Source organism: Colossoma macropomum, unplaced genomic scaffold, assembly GCF_904425465.1.
Source record: "Colossoma macropomum unplaced genomic scaffold, Colossoma_macropomum, whole genome shotgun sequence".
In the NCBI taxonomy this organism is placed as follows: Eukaryota; Metazoa; Chordata; class Actinopteri; order Characiformes; family Serrasalmidae; genus Colossoma; species Colossoma macropomum.
The window spans coordinates 3,294,576-3,309,071 of record NW_023494800.1 but is presented as its reverse complement, the minus strand read 5'-3'; the positions used below and the strand labels follow the sequence as shown (position 1 = coordinate 3,309,071).

The window sequence follows — 14,496 nt, the reverse complement described above, 5'->3', positions numbered from 1 at the left end:
GCTCCTCTGCCTGTGCAGTGTCTTGTGCAAGCAAAAAAACAGCTAGAAAGAATTAAAAGAGCTTAAAATTAAATTCAACACAGCCTACGTGATGGCATGTGAAGAACTACCCTTCACCGAATTCATCTCCCAAATCTTGTTAATGAAAAATAGCGAACTGGATGTGTCGAGAATCAGGCACGGTGCAAGGCAAAGGGGAATTCCACAGATTTTTCAAAATTTCTGTACAGTTCAGTGGTTGTGATATAAGCAAAGTCATTCAGATTGTTTTGGTGTGAAATGGTTCATTTGCAAAGAACTTACAGATTCATGTCTGTACAATGATTGTGATAGAAATCAGGACTCCTTATGTCTACAATGCAAATGCGGAGTTTTTATGTAACGTTGATTGTGGTAAAATAGTGGTACATCTGAAAATTCTTTGGGGACTATTTTGCCTTAGAACACCCTTCATGTATTCCTCTACCATAAATGGATTAAAATTAATTGGTTACAATACATTTAAACCAAAACTTGATCACAAAGTTGTAAAACAGTGTCTCAGGTATGAGGCAGTGTATTCATAACCATTTCACATAATACTTCTCTGGGAGGGATTGGTAGATGACTGGATAGGTAGATAGAGCAGTTGCTAAGGTGTGGCTAGACATTGGCAACTGCCTTGCAAAACGTTAACAACAGTGTACCAGGTGGTTGCTAAGGTACACAGGGTGGTAAGTTGTTGCTAAGCACTTGCTATGGTATACGAATTGATTGCTCAGGTGTTGGTAGGAGGTTGCCTTGGTGTGTTGGGGGTTGGCAAGTGGTTGCTAGGTGGTGTCGGAAATTAATGGTAGTTCATTTTCAACACCACCAAAAATGGCACATAATGGAGTACAGGTCAATATGTGGATTAAAGCTTGGTAATTTGCCCTGAGGGAACACATGCTGTTGGGCAAAAGAAAAGAATATGGCTTAGGTGGGGGTGAAAATAAATGGAAGTCTATCTGAGGAACGAGGGATGAACTCAGTAAAATCAACAATGAGATCATTAGAGGTTGAGCCTATCTTTCCAGTATGCATATAGCACACCACCCCATCATAAGTCTATGGCATATGCATGATGAGAAAAGAGATGAAACTGAACCTTTTATTAAAAGTTTAAAGGATGTAGCCTTGAATCGCATCCCAAGAAGCTCTTGGAGCCCCAAGGCACTGGCGTATCCCAGCCCCCAGAAACCCAGAGCACCAGCATACTTCAGTCCCCAGAACCCCAGGGCACCAGTGTATTCCAGCCCTTCAAAACCCAGAACCTCAGGGCACCAGTGTACCCCAGCCCCCTCAAAACCCAGAACCCCTGGGCACCAGTGTACCCCAGCCCCTTGCACCCCAGGGCATCAGTGTACCCCAGCCCCCAGAACCCCAGGGCACAGCATACCCCAGCCCCCAGAACCTCAGGGCACCGGTGTACCCCAGCCCCTCAAACTTCAGGGCACCGGTGTATCTCAGACCCCAGTGCCCAGAACATCAGTTATACAGAAGTGCATCTATCCTCTTTTTTCACCACAGAGCTGGCAACATTGACAGCGATGCTGAATTCTCTGTGCTCCACTCTACTACACTAACTACAGTAACAAGTATGGTAGCATTTGTTTTAAAAAATAAATAAATGAATCAGAATCAAGCTTTATTGGCCAGGTATGCTTACACATACAAGGTATTTGGTGTTAGTTACAGGAGCTCACAGTGCACAGTATCAGACAGACATTTACATGTAGTGAATAAAATAAATATAAAATAAAATACAATAGATAAAAATAAAATAAAACATGCATTCCTACCATCACTCACTCATACACACACACACAGTCATACCTGTAACCTTTACATTGTGCAAAGTATGGGTCAAAAGTTAAAGTGCTGAGTGCAGCAGCAGTTAAAGGGGTGTATAGTAGCAAAGAAAGGGATCAATGAGGTGACAGTCAGATAAGTGGGGTAATATGGCAGTTAAGTAAGATCCTTGAATAAACACTGATCTGTGACGGTAATTTCAGAGGATGGAGTTGAGTTTGATACTATATGCCAGTATTTTAGAAGTGCAGTTTAGAACCTGGAGTATTTTAATGTGTAATATTTTAACTGTTCAAGAGAGTAATGGCTTGTGGGAAGAAGCTCCTTTGTAGCCTGGATGTCCTGATCCTCATCTGGCTGAAGCGCCGGCCTGAGGGAAGGAGCTGGAACAGATGGTGTCCGGGGTGGGACGAGTCAGTGGAGATCTTCTCTACACGTTTTCTGGTTCTGGAGGCATGCAGTTCCAGCAATGTGGGCAACTTAACCCCAATTGTCCTCTCTTCAGACCTGATGATGCGCTGCAGTCTGTGGAGGTCATGCTTGGTGGATGAGCTGCCCCACACTGTGATGGACGTGGTGATGACAGACTATGATGGCTGTGTAGAACCACACCATCAGCTCCTGGGGCAGGTTGAACTTCCTCAGCTGACACAGGAAGTACATCCTCTGCTGGGCTTTCTTGGTGATGGAGCTGATGTTGCTGTCCCACTTCAGGTCCCTGGTGATTGTTGTGCCCAGGAACTTGCAGGACTCTACTGCCACCACAGTTCTGTCCAGGATGGTGAGTGCTGGCAGGGTTGGAGGGCTCCTCCTGAAGTCCACTGTCATCCCCACTGTTTTTGCCGTGTTCAGCACCAGGTTGTTGTAGCTGCTCCAAAGAACCACCTGATCAACCACCCGTCTGTAAGCATACTCGTCACCATCTCGGATGAGACCAATGACTGTAGTGTCGTCTGCATACTTCAAGATTTTGACCGAAGGGGCCGAGGAGGTACAGTCGTTTGTGTACAGTGAGAAGAGCAATGGTGAGAGTACACAACCCTGTGGAGCGACTGTACTGATGATCTGGGTGTTTGAGGTGAACTTTCCCAACCTCACCTGCTGCTCTCTGCCAGTGAGGAAGTTTGTGATCCACTGGCAGGTGGCAGTTTGCATGCTGAGTTGGAGTAGTTTGTTGTATATGTTCTGGGATGATCGTGTTAAAGGTAGAGCTGAAGTCCAAGAACAGAATTCTTGCGTACGTTCCTGGGTGTTCAAGCTATTGGAAAATAAAATGTCCCATGTTCACTGTGTCATCCGCTGACCTGTTTGCCCGCTATGCAAACTGCAGGGGGTCTAGCAGAGGATCTGTGATCTTCTTTCAGATGGGAGAGCACCAGTCTCTCAAAGGATTTCATGACTACAGAGGTTAAAGCAACGAGTCTGTAGTCATTCAATCATGTGATGGTTACTTTCTTGGGAACTGGTATAATGGTGGAGTGTTTGAAGCAGGAAGGTACGACACACAGCTCCAGTGATTTATTAAAGAGCGCTGTAAAGACTGGTGCGAGCTGGTCGGCGCAGGCCCTCAGACAGGAGGGTGATACACCATCTGGTCCTGGTGCTTTCCTCACTTTTTGTGTCCTGAAGAGTCGATGCACGTCCTTCTTGCAGATCTTCAGGGCAGGCTGAATAGGTGGCTGAATGACAGGAGGGTGTGAATCTGTGCTGAATGGATGTGTGGAGCTGGGCTTTTCAAACCTGCAGTAAAAGGTGTTAAGCTCATCAGCTAGCTGATGATCACTCATCATCTGGGGGGGTGTTCTTTTGTAGCTGGTGAGGTTCTGCAGGCACTTGCAGACGGTTGATGGCTCATTTGTGGACATCATACTATTCAGCTTGTTTGAGTAGCTCTTTTTTGCAGCTGATTTCTTTGTTGAGTGTGTTCCTTGCCTGATTGTACAGAGCCTGATCTCCACTCCTATATGCTCCTTCATTAGACCGGCGCAACTGTTTCAGTCTGGTATTAAACCAGGGCTTGTCGTTGTTATATTTAATGCGAGTCCTGGTGGGAACATAGGTGTCTTCACAAAAACTGATGTAGGATGTCGCACTCGGACAATAAAATGGTTTGCAGTTTGTAAAAAGTGTTTCCAGGTTAGGGCTGCATGTTTTTGTTAACACTGTGACATCTGTACACCAGCCTTGTTTGATGTAAAAGCAGATTCTGCCACCGTTCTCCTTGCCCGAGAGCTCTAACTCCGCGGTGAAGACACCTCTGTAGAGGTTAAAGCTGTGGAGCTGGAGTGCGCTGTCCGGGGTTGACTCAGTGAGACAAGACTCAGTGAAGTACAGCACAGCAGAGAGAGAAAAGTCCTTGTTAGTTCTGTTTAGAAGGGAAAGCTCGTCCAATTCGCCATGTGAATGCTGGGGAGCGGTGTACGAAGTCCGCGCTGTCAGAGTTTAACTAGCACTCCAGCGTGCTTCCCGCATCTGCGTGTCCGCCTGCGTCTGCGCGTGCTGTAGAGAGCAGCCGCTCCGCTCACCAAAATGTCCAAAAAACAGTCAGAAAGTAAAAAGTCAGGGAAAATGCCTTGTGGCATGGACTGCCTGATGTTCAGCAGATCTTCTGCGCTGTGTGTGAGTGAGACTAGTTCACATATAACAGTACAAACAAACAAAACACAACAGAACTCCCAACCAGTGTCACCATCTGTGGCTCCATCTTGAATAATAAAAGGTTAAATATAGAGTTATATGTAGAATTTTACGTTGGTCTGAATAGGATGTTTAACTACTAACATTTGTTTGCAGTTGTACTAATTTAGAATATATTCATGGAACATCCAAGGCCTGTATTTTAGTGCTTCTTTAAATTCTTAAAATTATTTTTAATACTGTTAGAGACATGGTGCAGAGATGATCTGCTAACCCATTGTCTCTCTGGTAGTAATAAAGTAGTATTGCCCTTCTCCAAAAGATATGAGGTAACTAAGAGCAGAGAATCTGCTGGAGTACCTATATGGTATAAAGAGGAGCTTTACAAATCAATTAATTATTAAAAAAGCTAAAGCGTTCCTTATAGAAGCATATCAGTACCAAAATGAAAATATAATATGAAAAGTGCCCATGTATTTGTATGTTTGCATTTAAATTTCCCACTCATATATGCAATGTTGAGCTCAGAATGAAAATTTGAATTCAATTCTGAGATTTTAATTGCCTTTTGAGATCTTGCAAGCCCAATCCCAATGTAGACAGTACAAAACAGGTGAACACAGCTGAACAATAAACCATCTACCACAGAAAATAATGCGAAATATCATATATTAAGACACTAGCTGCTATGCTATTATATATTAAGACTATGTTCTTGTCTTAAGCTAAAAATTCTTAAAGTTTAGCTATGTCTTTAACAGCTTACTTATAAAGTGGCCCAATGATGCAGCATACAAAGTTTCAGCTCAATTGGCTAAGAGGTTGCTGAGAAACAGATTTTTGGTTGGTATAGTGCCTCCTATAGAATAATCGGTATGAAACCTGGTGGCCTTCCACAAAATAATGTACCCCACGTAGGCCTGTCAAGTTTCATGAGAGCTGAACAAAGCAATCCCAATCTATAGCCACTTACGTGAATTATGATAAACCCAGGGAGGCTTAATTGGACGTGGCAGCCATATTGTTTACAAATATTCAACTTTTTTTGAAAACTCCACTGAACATTTTGAGACAAATATTGTGTGAATGTCTTAAAAAACCTTACACTAGTAGAAAAAATATAGATGTCACATTTTGCCAATTAAAACGCAAAATATGGGGGAGGACCTAAACAGACCCAGTGGACACTTTTTGTGGAGTAAACTCAGGATTATGTAGACATAAGAGTTTTGACTCTTGGTCAAAACTCTCATGGTTCAGAGATAAGGGCGAAAATGTAAAATGTTGCTCTATAGTGCCACCATTTCATTTGCCTGAGAAGTGGGGGGATTCTACACCTGGCATCCAAGTTTGGTGTTCGAATTTGAACTTGTGTCTTCTCCCCGATTTGTTTTAAGTAAGAAAAAGAATAAACAAAATCCTAGCAAAAGCTACATAAAAGGCAGCAATAAATAAAAGGGGCTAAAATTGCACAGTGTATGCCTGACATTTGTAAAAGAATTCAAGCTTCTCATATTGGGCAAATATGTTACTTCTATATCTGAGACAAATTTATTATCCAGACCTCTTCCAGGCTTAGGTGGTCAGCGAGGAGCAGTGTGGATAAAGAACACAACGTTTTTGTGCTATTAATTGTTACTGCAGTAAAAGCAGAAATACGGATCTAATTACTGATTGGAAGGCATTGTATTGCACTTGTGCTATGTTTAACTGTGTTTTTCTTCCTATCTGGCCTTATCTGAGCTCGCAGGCAGTTCAGACGCTAAGCTATTTGTGCTAGCCAGCTAGGCTACATTCTCTGGGTAGACAAGAAAGCACTTTTTCAAGTTGCTCTGGATAAGAGCGTCCACTAAACGCCGTAACCGTGAATGACAGCAAGAAAAACGAGTCAGTGGCCCGTACGGGGATCGAACCCGCGACCTTGGCGTTATTAGCACCACGCGCTAACCAACTGAGCTAACCGGCCCGGCACCTAGCTGCCCGTGGCTGCAGGTGTGGCGGTGGCAGCACGTGTGTTGCGTCGCCGTCGAACTTCCAGAGAACGTGGCAGCGTGAAGGTGGCTGCAAGGGCACTGCAGCGAGCTCCTCAGCTTGAGCCCTGTTTCCAGACAGGACGATACTTGGAGGAATACGTTTGAATTTCAGTGTGTTCTTTGCGGAGCAAATTTTTCACAAAAAGCATTTGCACTATTTGGTTTCTTTTGTGCCTTGCCAACTACTAAGCCAAGACACAGAAATCAAAGCCCAAAGGTATAGCGGGGGGCATAGCTGCTTTGTAAGCAGTCGGCCCGGGTTTGCTTTCGGACCAACGCGTGGCTTTTAGTGTGTTTCGCTATGACAGCAGTGGTGCCTGGGGAAAGATGGCCGGTCACAATTTTCCGCTCAAAAGGATTTGAAGGCGTGGCCTGCAAAAGCCAGCGCTCTCCCCGTCGGGGAATCGAACCCCGGTCTTCCGCGTGACAGGCGGAGATACTGTCCACTATACTAACGAGGACAAGACGAGGGCTTCGGGGTGCGGAACGCTTCAGAACATTTCCCTGCGGCCACTGATTTCTTTGCTACGCTTCCGCGCTTACAGCGTTTCGCTCGCCCCGCTGACACTCGTTAACGTGCCAACATATACGTAAAATTAGATTAGATGCAACTTTATTGCCCTTCTGCACAGTACAGGTACAGTGCCAATGAAATGCAGTTAGCATCTAAACACAAGTGCAAAATACAGTATTATTCACGTTTTAAGTGCAGGAAATTAACCGCGGTAAGTGATGCTGTGCTTACATTATGTACAATCAAGAACGGTACAGAGGTTAAAAAAAAAAAGCATATGAACATACATATATACAGATATGCAAGTATGAATAAAACAGACATATATACAGAGTGAGTGGAGAGAATGCAAATGTAGGTAACATCGCACCTCTTTTCTTGGAAGCAACGGCAGGTTCCACCGAGAGTCCGACTCGGACCACTGGATTCCACGCCCAGAGCGAAAACTCCATGGACTTCCCGTGACCCAAGGAGGTAAGGGCACCACGAACCAGCTCCCGACCGCCAGGGCGGCACCCGTGCCCGAAAAAGACGGGTCTGACCTTCCCTGCCGAAACCCGGGATCGAACCAGGGACCTTTAGATCTTCAGTCTAACGCTCTCCCAACTGAGCTATTTCGGCTGCGGAGGCTGCCTTTATGCCTGCATCTGTGCTGTGCAAGCCAAGTAGAGCATGCAGGTGCACTGAACATGCCCGATGATAGTATGCATGCAGCCGGGGTGTCGTAGGCATCTTTGATCACCAGGCAGGGGCGCTGTTGCCTGGAGACGGCGTCCTCTCTGGTGCTGCGAAGGGGAATTAGCTCAAATGGTAGAGCGCTCGCTTAGCATGCGAGAGGTAGCGGGATCGATGCCCGCATTCTCCAGGGTGGGCTCCTTTTCAGCATCCCTCCCGATGACAAGGTTTAGGAAAGCTGCTGTAGATGTTCCTTTTTCCTTCTTGGAGTTCACCCTCCCCAGAGGCTACCGGCCCGTGCAGAATAAATGAGGGCCACTGTGGGTGGAACGCCATGTTCTTTCACAAACAACAACTAAAAAAAGATGGATGTGATTCAGGCTGACCAGCTGACCGTTTTCAGCTCTTATCGCTGATCGCTTATGGCAGACAAGCATCAAGACCCTTCTCTGTCCTGGCGCCCGGGTGGTGGAACGAACTTCCACTGGCTGTCCGAACAGCAGACCCTCTGGCGGTCCTCAAACGCAAGCTGAAGACCCATCTCTTTTTGAAGTGCTTAAGCGAACACTGACCTAAGTACTGATTGGAAGGCATTGTTTTGTGCTTATGCTATGTTTAACTGTGTAATCTTCTTCCTAGGTATTAGCGCTGGCTTTTGTATCTGGCCTTATCTGAGCTCGCAGGCAGTTCAGACGCTAAGCTATTTGTGCTAGCCAGCTAGGCTACATTCTCTGGGTAGACAAGAAAGCACTTTTTCAAGTTGCTCTGGATAAGAGCGTCCACTAAACGCCGTAACCGTGAATGACAGCAAGAAAAACGAGTCAGTGGCCCGTACGGGGATCGAACCCGCGACCTTGGCGTTATTAGCACCACGCTCTAACCAACTGAGCTAACCGGCCCGGCACCTAGCTGCCCGTGGCTGCAGGTGTGGCGGTGGCAGCACGTGTGTTGCGTCGCCGTCGAACTTCCAGAGAACGTGGCAGCGTGAAGGTGGCTGCAAGGGCACTGCAGCGAGCTCCTCAGCTTGAGCCCTGTTTCCAGACAGGACGATACTTGGAGGAATACGTTTGAATTTCAGTGTGTTCTTTGCGGAGCAAATTTTTCACAAAAAGCATTTGCACTATTTGGTTTCTTTTGTGCCTTGCCAACTACTAAGCCAAGACACAGAAATCAAAGCCCAAAGGTATAGCGGGGGGCATAGCTGCTTTGTAAGCAGTCGGCCCGGGTTTGCTTTCGGACCAACGCGTGGCTTTTAGTGTGTTTCGCTATGACAGCAGTGGTGCCTGGGGAAAGATGGCCGGTCACAATTTTCCGCTCAAAAGGATTTGAAGGCGTGGCCTGCAAAAGCCAGCGCTCTCCCCGTCGGGGAATCGAACCCCGGTCTTCCGCGTGACAGGCGGAGATACTGTCCACTATACTAACGAGGACAAGACGAGGGCTTCGGGGTGCGGAACGCTTCAGAACATTTCCCTGCGGCCACTGATTTCTTTGCTACGCTTCCGCGCTTACAGCGTTTCGCTCGCCCCGCTGACACTCGTTAACGTGCCAACATATACGTTAAATTAGATTAGATGCAACTTTATTGCCCTTCTGCACAGTACAGGTACAGTGCCAATGAAATGCAGTTAGCATCTAAACACAAGTGCAAAATACAGTATTATTCACGTTTTAAGTGCAGGAAATTAACCGCGGTAAGTGATGCTGTGCTTACATTATGTACAATCAAGAACGGTACAGAGGTTAAAAAAAAAAAGCATATGAACATACATATATACAGATATGCAAGTATGAATAAAACAGACATATATACAGAGTGAGTGGAGAGAATGCAAATGTAGGTAACATCGCACCTCTTTTCTTGGAAGCAACGGCAGGTTCCACCGAGAGTCCGACTCGGACCACTGGATTCCACGCCCAGAGCGAAAACTCCATGGACTTCCCGTGACCCAAGGAGGTAAGGGCACCACGAACCAGCTCCCGACCGCCAGGGCGGCACCCGTGCCCGAAAAAGACGGGTCTGACCTTCCCTGCCGAAACCCGGGATCGAACCAGGGACCTTTAGATCTTCAGTCTAACGCTCTCCCAACTGAGCTATTTCGGCTGCGGAGGCTGCCTTTATGCCTGCATCTGTGCTGTGCAAGCCAAGTAGAGCATGCAGGTGCACTGAACATGCCCGATGATAGTATGCATGCAGCCGGGGTGTCGTAGGCATCTTTGATCACCAGGCAGGGGCGCTGTTGCCTGGAGACGGCGTCCTCTCTGGTGCTGCGAAGGGGAATTAGCTCAAATGGTAGAGCGCTCGCTTAGCATGCGAGAGGTAGCGGGATCGATGCCCGCATTCTCCAGGGTGGGCTCCTTTTCAGCATCCCTCCCGATGACAAGGTTTAGGAAAGCTGCTGTAGATGTTCCTTTTTCCTTCTTGGAGTTCACCCTCCCCAGAGGCTACCGGCCCGTGCAGAATAAATGAGGGCCACTGTGGGTGGAACGCCATGTTCTTTCACAAACAACAACTAAAAAAAGATGGATGTGATTCAGGCTGACCAGCTGACCGTTTTCAGCTCTTATCGCTGATCGCTTATGGCAGACAAGCATCAAGACCCTTCTCTGTCCTGGCGCCCGGGTGGTGGAACGAACTTCCACTGGCTGTCCGAACAGCAGACCCTCTGGCGGTCCTCAAACGCAAGCTGAAGACCCATCTCTTTTTGAAGTGCTTAAGCGAACACTGACCTAAGTACTGATTGGAAGGCATTGTTTTGTGCTTATGCTATGTTTAACTGTGTAATCTTCTTCCTAGGTATTAGCGCTGGCTTTTGTATCTGGCCTTATCTGAGCTCGCAGGCAGTTCAGACGCTAAGCTATTTGTGCTAGCCAGCTAGGCTACATTCTCTGGGTAGACAAGAAAGCACTTTTTCAAGTTGCTCTGGATAAGAGCGTCCACTAAACGCCGTAACCGTGAATGACAGCAAGAAAAACAAGTCAGTGGCCCGTACGGGGATCGAACCCGCGACCTTGGCGTTATTAGCACCACGCTCTAACCAACTGAGCTAACCGGCCCGGCACCTAGCTGCCCGTGGCTGCAGGTGTGGCGGTGGCAGCACGTGTGTTGCGTCGCCGTCGAACTTCCAGAGAACGTGGCAGCGTGAAGGTGGCTGCAAGGGCACTGCAGCGAGCTCCTCAGCTTGAGCCCTGTTTCCAGACAGGACGATACTTGGAGGAATACGTTTGAATTTCAGTGTGTTCTTTGCGGAGCAAATTTTTCACAAAAAGCATTTGCACTATTTGGTTTCTTTTGTGCCTTGCCAACTACTAAGCCAAGACACAGAAATCAAAGCCCAAAGGTATAGCGGGGGGCATAGCTGCTTTGTAAGCAGTCGGCCCGGGTTTGCTTTCGGACCAACGCGTGGCTTTTAGTGTGTTTCGCTATGACAGCAGTGGTGCCTGGGGAAAGATGGCCGGTCACAATTTTCCGCTCAAAAGGATTTGAAGGCGTGGCCTGCAAAAGCCAGCGCTCTCCCCGTCGGGGAATCGAACCCCGGTCTTCCGCGTGACAGGCGGAGATACTGTCCACTATACTAACGAGGACAAGACGAGGGCTTCGGGGTGCGGAACGCTTCAGAACATTTCCCTGCGGCCACTGATTTCTTTGCTACGCTTCCGCGCTTACAGCGTTTCGCTCGCCCCGCTGACACTCGTTAACGTGCCAACATATACGTTAAATTAGATTAGATGCAACTTTATTGCCCTTCTGCACAGTACAGGTACAGTGCCAATGAAATGCAGTTAGCATCTAAACACAAGTGCAAAATACAGTATTATTCACGTTTTAAGTGCAGGAAATTAACCGCGGTAAGTGATGCTGTGCTTACATTATGTACAATCAAGAACGGTACAGAGGTTAAAAAAAAAAAGCATATGAACATACATATATACAGATATGCAAGTATGAATAAAACAGACATATATACAGAGTGAGTGGAGAGAATGCAAATGTAGGTAACATCGCACCTCTTTTCTTGGAAGCAACGGCAGGTTCCACCGAGAGTCCGACTCGGACCACTGGATTCCACGCCCAGAGCGAAAACTCCATGGACTTCCCGTGACCCAAGGAGGTAAGGGCACCACGAACCAGCTCCCGACCGCCAGGGCGGCACCCGTGCCCGAAAAAGACGGGTCTGACCTTCCCTGCCGAAACCCGGGATCGAACCAGGGACCTTTAGATCTTCAGTCTAACGCTCTCCCAACTGAGCTATTTCGGCTGCGGAGGCTGCCTTTATGCCTGCATCTGTGCTGTGCAAGCCAAGTAGAGCATGCAGGTGCACTGAACATGCCCGATGATAGTATGCATGCAGCCGGGGTGTCGTAGGCATCTTTGATCACCAGGCAGGGGCGCTGTTGCCTGGAGACGGCGTCCTCTCTGGTGCTGCGAAGGGGAATTAGCTCAAATGGTAGAGCGCTCGCTTAGCATGCGAGAGGTAGCGGGATCGATGCCCGCATTCTCCAGGGTGGGCTCCTTTTCAGCATCCCTCCCGATGACAAGGTTTAGGAAAGCTGCTGTAGATGTTCCTTTTTCCTTCTTGGAGTTCACCCTCCCCAGAGGCTACCGGCCCGTGCAGAATAAATGAGGGCCACTGTGGGTGGAACGCCATGTTCTTTCACAAACAACAACTAAAAAAAGATGGATGTGATTCAGGCTGACCAGCTGACCGTTTTCAGCTCTTATCGCTGATCGCTTATGGCAGACAAGCATCAAGACCCTTCTCTGTCCTGGCGCCCGGGTGGTGGAACGAACTTCCACTGGCTGTCCGAACAGCAGACCCTCTGGCGGTCCTCAAACGCAAGCTGAAGACCCATCTCTTTTTGAAGTGCTTAAGCGAACACTGACCTAAGTACTGATTGGAAGGCATTGTTTTGTGCTTATGCTATGTTTAACTGTGTAATCTTCTTCCTAGGTATTAGCGCTGGCTTTTGTATCTGGCCTTATCTGAGCTCGCAGGCAGTTCAGACGCTAAGCTATTTGTGCTAGCCAGCTAGGCTACATTCTCTGGGTAGACAAGAAAGCACTTTTTCAAGTTGCTCTGGATAAGAGCGTCCACTAAACGCCGTAACCGTGAATGACAGCAAGAAAAACAAGTCAGTGGCCCGTACGGGGATCGAACCCGCGACCTTGGCGTTATTAGCACCACGCTCTAACCAACTGAGCTAACCGGCCCGGCACCTAGCTGCCCGTGGCTGCAGGTGTGGCGGTGGCAGCACGTGTGTTGCGTCGCCGTCGAACTTCCAGAGAACGTGGCAGCGTGAAGGTGGCTGCAAGGGCACTGCAGCGAGCTCCTCAGCTTGAGCCCTGTTTCCAGACAGGACGATACTTGGAGGAATACGTTTGAATTTCAGTGTGTTCTTTGCGGAGCAAATTTTTCACAAAAAGCATTTGCACTATTTGGTTTCTTTTGTGCCTTGCCAACTACTAAGCCAAGACACAGAAATCAAAGCCCAAAGGTATAGCGGGGGGCATAGCTGCTTTGTAAGCAGTCGGCCCGGGTTTGCTTTCGGACCAACGCGTGGCTTTTAGTGTGTTTCGCTATGACAGCAGTGGTGCCTGGGGAAAGATGGCCGGTCACAATTTTCCGCTCAAAAGGATTTGAAGGCGTGGCCTGCAAAAGCCAGCGCTCTCCCCGTCGGGGAATCGAACCCCGGTCTTCCGCGTGACAGGCGGAGATACTGTCCACTATACTAACGAGGACAAGACGAGGGCTTCGGGGTGCGGAACGCTTCAGAACATTTCCCTGCGGCCACTGATTTCTTTGCTACGCTTCCGCGCTTACAGCGTTTCGCTCGCCCCGCTGACACTCGTTAACGTGCCAACATATACCTTAAATTAGATTAGATGCAACTTTATTGCCCTTCTGCACAGTACAGGTACAGTGCCAATGAAATGCAGTTAGCATCTAAACACAAGTGCAAAATACAGTATTATTCACGTTTTAAGTGCAGGAAATTAACCGCGGTAAGTGATGCTGTGCTTACATTATGTACAATCAAGAACGGTACAGAGGTTAAAAAAAAAAAGCATATGAACATACATATATACAGATATGCAAGTATGAATAAAACAGACATATATACAGAGTGAGTGGAGAGAATGCAAATGTAGGTAACATCGCACCTCTTTTCTTGGAAGCAACGGCAGGTTCCACCGAGAGTCCGACTCGGACCACTGGATTCCACGCCCAGAGCGAAAACTCCATGGACTTCCCGTGACCCAAGGAGGTAAGGGCACCACGAACCAGCTCCCGACCGCCAGGGCGGCACCCGTGCCCGAAAAAGACGGGTCTGACCTTCCCTGCCGAAACCCGGGATCGAACCAGGGACCTTTAGATCTTCAGTCTAACGCTCTCCCAACTGAGCTATTTCGGCTGCGGAGGCTGCCTTTATGCCTGCATCTGTGCTGTGCAAGCCAAGTAGAGCATGCAGGTGCACTGAACATGCCCGATGATAGTATGCATGCAGCCGGGGTGTCGTAGGCATCTTTGATCACCAGGCAGGGGCGCTGTTGCCTGGAGACGGCGTCCTCTCTGGTGCTGCGAAGGGGAATTAGCTCAAATGGTAGAGCGCTCGCTTAGCATGCGAGAGGTAGCGGGATCGATGCCCGCATTCTCCAGGGTGGGCTCCTTTTCAGCATCCCTCCCGATGACAAGGTTTAGGAAAGCTGCTGTAGATGTTCCTTTTTCCTTCTTGGAGTTCACCCTCCCCAGAGGCTACCGGCCCGTGCAGAATAAATGAGGGCCACTGTGGGTGGAACGCCATGTTCTT

At 48.0% G+C, this 14,496-nt stretch overlaps 16 non-coding genes across 16 annotated transcripts; 4 read left to right on the top strand and 12 right to left on the bottom strand.

Moving 5' to 3' along the window:
• Positions 1-6,359: 6,359 nt before the first annotated feature.
• trnai-aau lies at positions 6,360-6,433 on the bottom strand. The gene has a single exon. It is a non-coding gene; the product is annotated as a tRNA-Ile (tRNA).
• A 456-nt stretch (positions 6,434-6,889) lies between these two features.
• On the bottom strand, positions 6,890-6,961 carry trnad-guc. The gene has a single exon. It is a non-coding gene; the product is annotated as a tRNA-Asp (tRNA).
• A 601-nt stretch (positions 6,962-7,562) lies between these two features.
• trnaf-gaa lies at positions 7,563-7,635 on the bottom strand. Its single transcript has one exon. It is a non-coding gene; the product is annotated as a tRNA-Phe (tRNA).
• Positions 7,636-7,806: 171 nt separating this feature from the next.
• trnaa-agc lies at positions 7,807-7,879 on the top strand. Its single transcript has one exon. It is a non-coding gene; the product is annotated as a tRNA-Ala (tRNA).
• Positions 7,880-8,514: 635 nt separating this feature from the next.
• trnai-aau lies at positions 8,515-8,588 on the bottom strand. Its single transcript has one exon. It is a non-coding gene; the product is annotated as a tRNA-Ile (tRNA).
• Positions 8,589-9,044: 456 nt separating this feature from the next.
• On the bottom strand, positions 9,045-9,116 carry trnad-guc. Its single transcript has one exon. It is a non-coding gene; the product is annotated as a tRNA-Asp (tRNA).
• A 601-nt stretch (positions 9,117-9,717) lies between these two features.
• On the bottom strand, positions 9,718-9,790 carry trnaf-gaa. The gene has a single exon. It is a non-coding gene; the product is annotated as a tRNA-Phe (tRNA).
• A 171-nt stretch (positions 9,791-9,961) lies between these two features.
• Positions 9,962-10,034, top strand: trnaa-agc. Its single transcript has one exon. It is a non-coding gene; the product is annotated as a tRNA-Ala (tRNA).
• Positions 10,035-10,669: 635 nt separating this feature from the next.
• On the bottom strand, positions 10,670-10,743 carry trnai-aau. The gene has a single exon. It is a non-coding gene; the product is annotated as a tRNA-Ile (tRNA).
• A 456-nt stretch (positions 10,744-11,199) lies between these two features.
• trnad-guc lies at positions 11,200-11,271 on the bottom strand. Its single transcript has one exon. It is a non-coding gene; the product is annotated as a tRNA-Asp (tRNA).
• A 601-nt stretch (positions 11,272-11,872) lies between these two features.
• trnaf-gaa lies at positions 11,873-11,945 on the bottom strand. The gene has a single exon. It is a non-coding gene; the product is annotated as a tRNA-Phe (tRNA).
• Positions 11,946-12,116: 171 nt separating this feature from the next.
• trnaa-agc lies at positions 12,117-12,189 on the top strand. The gene has a single exon. It is a non-coding gene; the product is annotated as a tRNA-Ala (tRNA).
• A 635-nt stretch (positions 12,190-12,824) lies between these two features.
• trnai-aau lies at positions 12,825-12,898 on the bottom strand. The gene has a single exon. It is a non-coding gene; the product is annotated as a tRNA-Ile (tRNA).
• A 456-nt stretch (positions 12,899-13,354) lies between these two features.
• Positions 13,355-13,426, bottom strand: trnad-guc. The gene has a single exon. It is a non-coding gene; the product is annotated as a tRNA-Asp (tRNA).
• A 601-nt stretch (positions 13,427-14,027) lies between these two features.
• Positions 14,028-14,100, bottom strand: trnaf-gaa. The gene has a single exon. It is a non-coding gene; the product is annotated as a tRNA-Phe (tRNA).
• A 171-nt stretch (positions 14,101-14,271) lies between these two features.
• trnaa-agc lies at positions 14,272-14,344 on the top strand. Its single transcript has one exon. It is a non-coding gene; the product is annotated as a tRNA-Ala (tRNA).
• Positions 14,345-14,496: the final 152 nt, after the last annotated feature.